The sequence below is a fragment of the Macrobrachium nipponense genome, chromosome 27 (assembly GCF_015104395.2).
Source record: "Macrobrachium nipponense isolate FS-2020 chromosome 27, ASM1510439v2, whole genome shotgun sequence".
In the NCBI taxonomy this organism is placed as follows: domain Eukaryota; kingdom Metazoa; phylum Arthropoda; class Malacostraca; order Decapoda; family Palaemonidae; genus Macrobrachium; species Macrobrachium nipponense.
In genome coordinates, this window is record NC_087216.1 from 67,101,977 (window position 1) to 67,109,669 (window position 7,693).

The window sequence follows — 7,693 nt, forward strand, 5'->3', positions numbered from 1 at the left end:
GCGAGTCATTCAGTTCTATAATTCAATGCTGTTAACAAGAAACGGTGATTAGGAAGACACATAAAAAACATGTGGGGCCAGAGTAAGTAGGAAAGTTTACTGCAATACTCTCAATATTGTATGGAGGCATTATGCCATTTTTTTTTTTACAGATACTTCGAATATTATATCAAGAATATCATGGTTATAATAAAACTTGTTGTGAATTGTTTTATTAAAACATATAATGAATAACTAGTGAGAACAAAATGAGACCATTTTATGTCCTGTTACAAAAATATAACATTTATATTATACAATCTAATACCTTGACCATCCACCCTCTCTCTCAGTCACTTCCCTCAATCTGTCGGACATCGAATGAACAAGGTTGAAAATTTGCTGCGGTCTCTGTCTACAAATTTCCCACTGAGAGTTGATGTGAGCCATGGTTTGCTGTGTTGTTCTCTCATGTTTACATTTTCCATGTTGTTCACCATCTGGGCCCACACATGTTCAATCACGTTCATATCTGCTCCTTTGCTCGGCCATTCAAGAAGAAGCAGGTTATCCTGTCTGGCAAACCACTCTTGAACAACGCGAGCAGTGTGAATGGACTCCGGTCGTGCATGAACAGGATGGGCCCTGATGGGAAGGGAAAATTCCTTTCTCGTAACGAAGGCAAGAAGGAGGTTTGCAGCAGCTCAACATACTTAGCTGCTGTAAATCGTCCCTCGATACAGAACCACTCACCCATACCATCCAGACACACCCAGCCCCATACGTTGCAGGTGACATGGCCGGATCGAACCACCTCAACGATGTTACGGGATTCATATCTGAATGAGAGAAAAAAATGGGGGTGTATAATATAAATCATATATATGCCTTTGGAGAATTTAAATTCTCAGTGGTGAACAACACTGAAAGAATTCTGTTGTCTAATTATCTATTTAATTATATTTGAGGAAAGAGAGCAAATGCTGCCACTGTCCCTTACCTAATATTTATCTCAGAAATAGCACTCTTATTTATGTTTACTCCCTTTTTATATTTTGACAGTCCACTTCCGTGGAACAAAATCTGAAGATTAATAATTAATATAAAGAAGAATGCAATTGATATTTTATGCAAGTAAAGATTTTGCTTATCATACCGAGTTCTATTTGTTCGCCAACACTGCAGCTTCCCATGCGATGTGGACGAGAAGCACTTCTCGTCAGTAAAGATGACCTGGCCTCAAAAGTCCAAATCCTTATCAGCATGACGTTCTGCAAAATCAAGCCTTCCCGCCTTATGTCGCTCCATCAAGAGCTCCTTCGTCGCTGGTATTCTGTGATGAATCCTAGCAGTGTGAAGTCTGCGTCGTACTGTCATCGAAGACACTTCTAATCCAAGGTATTCACGAATGGCCTCGGCGTTGGTTAAGGGTTGCTCTCGAGCCGCCCTGATAATGGCGTGTTCCGTGGACCCCCTGGCCTAGCTAAGAGACCATATTATCTTAAATGTTTAACTTATAATTTATATAACATCGCAATCAATTCTAGATTCTTCGAATTTTGTACTGGATGGATTGATCATAATTTAGTAAACATGGCAGTATACTTTTGGTTTCAAAAGCATATCAAATAGAACGTGATTACATATTTCCATAATATTCTCAATTTGGTTGTTAGTTATTAAAACTGTAATCATTCCTGAGCCATCACTGAAATGACATTTAATATATAAACTATATCTACCATAAGACGCACAATGACTGTGACAGGGTGGGCACAAATAAAATGCTCTTATGGGCTTAATTTTACCGAGACAACTCAATCGACTATCTAACTTTGTTCATGGTTGAGGTCGGCAAGGGCCAACCACCCACCGGTGTGGAATTATGGAGGTGCACCTGAAATATTACTGTGCTTTTGGAATGGCTGGGGATATCTGTAGTCTAACCAAAATTATAAGAGCGAGACGAAATACATTTAAGAAAGAAACTTTCACATTAAATAAGCAAGATTAAATAACCATGAACAATGTAACATATCCACCAATCATTCAGCATAAACAACTTACGCAAGTCGTTCAAGTTCCCACTCTCCTCCCACCTTCTACTGTACCGTGGTGGGGGGACACACCAATATCACGTGCAATGGCTCGTATCGAGAAGCTATTGTCGCATAAAGTGACAATTCGTCCTCGCAGCGCCAGATTTGTGTTCCTTCGATTCATTGTGAGTAGTTATGAAGTCTGACCCATTTAAAAATCCTGCTGACGACCTCACCTCTATTGGGATTCAGACTCTGTTTCGAGTCGAGTAAAACAATACCATGATTATATCATTATATCGTTCCTTGATTGTAGGATTAGCCAATAGGAATCATAATCACCATGGTATGAAATGAAGATACTGCTGTTAAATATAATATGCTCACGTAATTATTGTTCCTGTTAATAATTACATTGAGAACTGAATACTCGTTGAGAACTGCTTCGTAAAATGAGCTCGGTAAAAGTTTTCGAGAATTCTCTAACCTATTTCTCTGTAACTAAGATTCGTATAAGTACGAGATTTTGCTATAGTGTACTACACCCACTACCGTAATTTATAAGAGTATCATGAATCACAAATCATAAAGAATAGACACTTGTCCTGTACGAAGAGGCAAAAGGCTCGATTAGCCAGAAATGGATGTGAACACAACAGTATACTCCCCCCCCCCCCCCCCCTTCCCCCCCCCCCCCCCCCCCTTCTCTCTCTCTCTGTGAATGTTACTTCAGTTTAATTATATTTTGCACGATTTATTTTTATCTATCTATCTATCTATCTATCTATCTATCTATCTAATCTAATAATAATAATTTAAAATGTTGTATATATCTAACGATTCACGCTGTTGTTACCTGCCAGCAAGGCTGGCATTACGGTATGGTACGGTTGATATTTATAGCCTATGTGTACGGTACGGAATTACACAACGATAATTTTACCGAAGTACGGTACGGTACAGTTCAGGTACGGAAAAAATGTGCAAATTCCGTAACGTACTACCTTACCTTAGGCAATGGATATATTACTTTTGGTCTACGTTGAAAACAAGGGAACAATATTAATTAATTATTAATAATAATAACCAGTAATATAGCATTTTTTTACTATTATTCTTATCAGCAGCAGCAGCAGCAACAGCAGCAGTAGTAGTAGCTATTAATATTTTTGTCTTAAGATCAAATTTTTTTTTCTTTCTTTAGTGACTATTGACTTGGGTTATGAGTAAATAATTATAATTATTAGAGTGAGAGATATCTGCATGTATGGTGGAGAAGTAGAACGATAGACACTGTGATTGATGGTAAATCTACTGTTATACTTGTGTTTGGTTACCTCCTTGGCAATCTTCATTTGGACTCAGGGCATCAGCCATATGCTTGCATTACGAAGGTGAGAAGAGATGGCCGCCTAGGAACATAGCTGTCGGCATGGTATCAGAATCCTTTTGTCACGCAACTTTTTAACTTTTTTTTTTTTTTTTTTTTTTTTTTTTTTTCTTTTTTTTTTTTTTTTTTTTTTTTTTTTTTTTTAGCAAGAGAGAGCCGCCAATTGGCTACAGATTGGTTTGAATAAGTAACTGGTTATAGTTGCTCTATGTGTTACAAATAAAAATTGAGCATTTTTACCGGACATCCATTAGAGTTAAAGCCTTGAATATACAGAAATATTCTAGCAAAATCTCGTACTGATACCAGTCTTCATTACAGTGTTATTGACCAAAAACGTGACTGCACTGTCTGTGAAACCCACAGTAAGAAGCTTTACCAATTACAAATAAACATTATCTTTTATTCAGGCTTGGAGTAATTGTCATTTATCTGAAATGTTTTTAATTACACGTTTTGAAGTTAACTGTAATTGCATTGTTTTTTATTTATAATTAATGGTAATTGTAATTGTAATTGTAACTGAAAAGTTCAAATAATAAAGTACCTTATTTGAGATTGTTATCCTAGAGCAGCCCTCTTACTTTTCGAGAACTCATCTTAACCAAATGCAATGGAGAGATGTTTTGAGTCGCTTCCCAATTCATATATTATATTATTAAGGGAGAATCTTAACAAGCCAGCTACCAATTCTAAAAAAAAATTTATTCCATTTATTTCCTTTTTTTGTGCAAAAAGTTTTGTGAACATTTTTTCCAGTATTTGAGTTTTGTATTTCAGTATCATTTTCTTATAATCAGCATAATAATTTTCACCACAATAAACATACTAAAAATTTACTTAGGCAAATCATAGGATGCTAACGATAATTTCTACAGGTCTAAAATATCTTAGATATGTTTGTTTTGTATTTGTACTAAAGGTATTATAAGTTACAACTTACAATTGTTGCAGAAATTGACTGTAAAAGGACACCAAACTCAAGTAAAAAGTCTTTGCAACTATCTGCATTTTTTAAGGAAATAGGTGTGCGAAATGTAATTGAGTAATACGTTTTATATATGTATTTGTAGCTGTGATTACAATTTTGAAATATTAAAATTGTATTGTATTTGATATTGTTCCCCATCTTGTAATTGAAGTTGTAACTGTAATTCGATAACAAGTCAGGTAATTATGATTCTAATTATTGTAATAGACATAAAGTAAACGTAATTAATCCCCTAAACCTGCTTAATGCTTTTATTACATAATATATTGCGACAGTACTACTTCATACGAAATGGATGAGCATAAAAATATTGGGAACAAAAATGAAATTTTTTTTATGCATACATGGGAGAAAACTGATTAGAAATTCAGTGATTTTTCCACTGCACTTCGGGTTCTCTCGGGGCACCTGTGAATTGTTCAATATTTAATATCGACTTTATCTTTCTCGGGATCTATGGGATTCATGTCTGCACCCTTATTTGGCCAGTCAACCAATTCAAAATCCTCGTCGACCTAGAACCATTCCTGGACTATTCTGGCCGTATGGATGGGGCAGCCGTCATGAATGAAAAATGACAGACTAGGTGGAAAGGGATAATTCCGCTGGTAAGTGAAGGGACTAAGAAATTCTGAAGAATTTTAACGTATTTTTCACTGGGGAAACCCTTCACTCTTGGTGATATCACATATACCATGTAAGGAAATCGAGGCCCACACGTTTACGGTTACAAGCCACTCCTGGCAACTTCGTAAATGTTTCCTCTGTGGTATCTGAAGGAAAACAATCTGAATTTTTTTACAATTTACGCGTTGCTTTCCGTAACTGGGAAAATAATGATATATCGTTTGGGGAAATGTGATGCTAAGTAACAACCCCTGCATTAAGATAATGTTTATTCATCTATGATGATTAATACTTATTACAAGTTTGCCTCCTCCAACCTCTTATACACTAAAACAGCTCGAAAGCCGATCAATGGAATTCACGTTAAGAGAGGAACACCACCACCTTTAGTGTTTCAAACAGACAATTAACAATTTATCATTATGAGACATACAGAATTTTAAACGTTTATCAATGACAGTAATGACCTGAGATGTTGAATGCCCAGTAACAGCCATCAATCACTCAGTCCCAGTGATCGTTTGATTTAATACATCACTTTGTTCAGTGATAACGATATCACTGCTACAGCACCCCTATTACACGCTAACAAGTTTTGTCACCCAATCATGGCTAACTGAGGTGTTTGTATAAATTTTGATAGGTTATCTGTCCTCTGCTAATAGTATTCGTTATAGTCTCCAAATGAACAGCAACATATGGTTCTCCTGGCGCAGATCGTCGCTCTACGAGAAAGTGGGCTTCCAATACGTGCTGTTGCACAGCGTCTTGACGTCTCCCCTGCAGCAGTAAATAAATGGAAAAGGAGGCATGCTTAGACTGGGAAATTGACCGACTTTGGATAGCATTTATTTATTTCATTTATTTATTAATTTTTTAAACAATAAACCTTACAAACTCGTAAAATCATGAAACCTAAATTACAGTTGCCTTGGTCCTGTTGAACTCTAATAGTGATTCTTTCTCTTTACTTCCCAGAATACCAAATAGCGTTCCCATAAGTAAACAGGCTATAATTAATCTTGATTATCTAGGTATCTGAATGTTAATTACGTATTTCAGTTCGAAGACTTCCACCACGAATGACCACCCGTTAGGATAACGACGACATTCGACGAGCAGCGGAAGAAGACCCTTTTACCAATACTATTGCTATTCGTGAACGTCTGGCATTAAATGTCTCGGCTATGACGGTGCGAAGACGTCTGCATGAGGCAGGAATACCGCATGAGGCAGGAATACCTCATAGAATTCCTGCCAAGAAGGAATTTCTCACCGAACGGCATCGTGCTGATAGTCTTGCCTTTGTTCAACAGTTTGTGGGGGAGGATATGGAATTTCGGTCTCGAGTCGTATGCAGTGACGAAAGGTCTTTTACTAGCAGAAGTCACGGCAGGATACATAAGTGAAGACCGAGTAATATAAGGTGAGTTTCTATAATCATTAATAACAGTCAGATTATAATAATTATAAGCAAGAGTAATATTATAATCAAAAGATAATAATTTTGTCAATAACCATGTATTTTCCGCTAATTAAATTATATTGCCACGAGAAGTGTGAAAATAAAAAATCTTCATTGAAAACCCCCCATTAGTTCTACTATGGCCAGCTTTCAGGCATTAAGCAAATGCATTATTAATGTTATGAATAATGACGTAGGCAAACTTATAATAGCTATAGAGTACAGCCTGTTTACTGAATTAAAGAATATCATATCATAACGGACCGTTGCAGATCAAACTTAATACTATTATAAGTATTAATCCTTGCAGATGAATAAACATTTTTAACTTATTGCAAGGGTTCTTACTTAGCATTTTATTTTCCCAAACGCTATAGCATTATTTTCCGTATTACGAAAAGCAAACCGTAAATTGTTAAAAATTAGATTTTTTCCCTTCAGATACTACAGAAGAAACATTTACGAGGTGACCAGGAATGGGCATTTCAGAGTAAGCGTGTGGGGCTGGATCTTCTACATTGTTATGGATGATATCACCAGGATTGAGTGGAGGTTCAGTGGTGGAAAAATACATTGAAATTCTTCAGGATTTCTAACTTCTTTCACTTCAACAGCGGAATTATTCCTCCCCACCTGCTCCTGTCATTTTCATTCACGACCGCTGCCCTATCCATACGGCCAGAATAGTCCAGGAATCTGTTTCAAGGTCGAGAGGATCTGCAATTGCTTGACTGGCCAAGTAAGGATACAGACATGAACCTCATGAAAATATTTAGGCTAATTTGGTAAAATGTTGGAAGCCTGAGAGGGAGAGGACCACTGGGAACACAATGGAAGGTCTTCCACAACCAACCACAGATCGTCAGAAACCACGAATCTTCTATGCCTAACAGATTGCAAGAGGTGATCTACAAGGAAGGTGGCTGGACTTCTCACTAATATTAAAAATAAATGTAAAAATTGAGTATGTATATTTGTATTACCCCATGGCCTCCGCTGAACTTCCATGTCGTATGATGTAAACAAAAATCGTAAACAGAATGAATATCGTTTAGCTCCAGGTCATGATTATTATAATTTATTTATTAGAAAGGTGAATTTGATATTTCAATGGAGTTCAAAATCTAAAGGGAATTTCGCTATCCTGGATTTTTTTCTTTAAAAATTATCTAAAAAGAGAACCCTAGGACAATATCATTAAA

At 36.5% G+C, this 7,693-nt stretch overlaps 1 long non-coding RNA gene across 1 annotated transcript; it reads left to right on the forward strand.

Moving 5' to 3' along the window:
- Positions 1-1,239: 1,239 nt before the first annotated feature.
- LOC135200597 (uncharacterized) lies at positions 1,240-7,000 on the forward strand. Its single transcript, XR_010311334.1, has 3 exons — positions 1,240-1,377; positions 6,089-6,452; positions 6,933-7,000. It is a non-coding gene; the product is annotated as an uncharacterized LOC135200597 (long non-coding RNA).
- Positions 7,001-7,693: the final 693 nt, after the last annotated feature.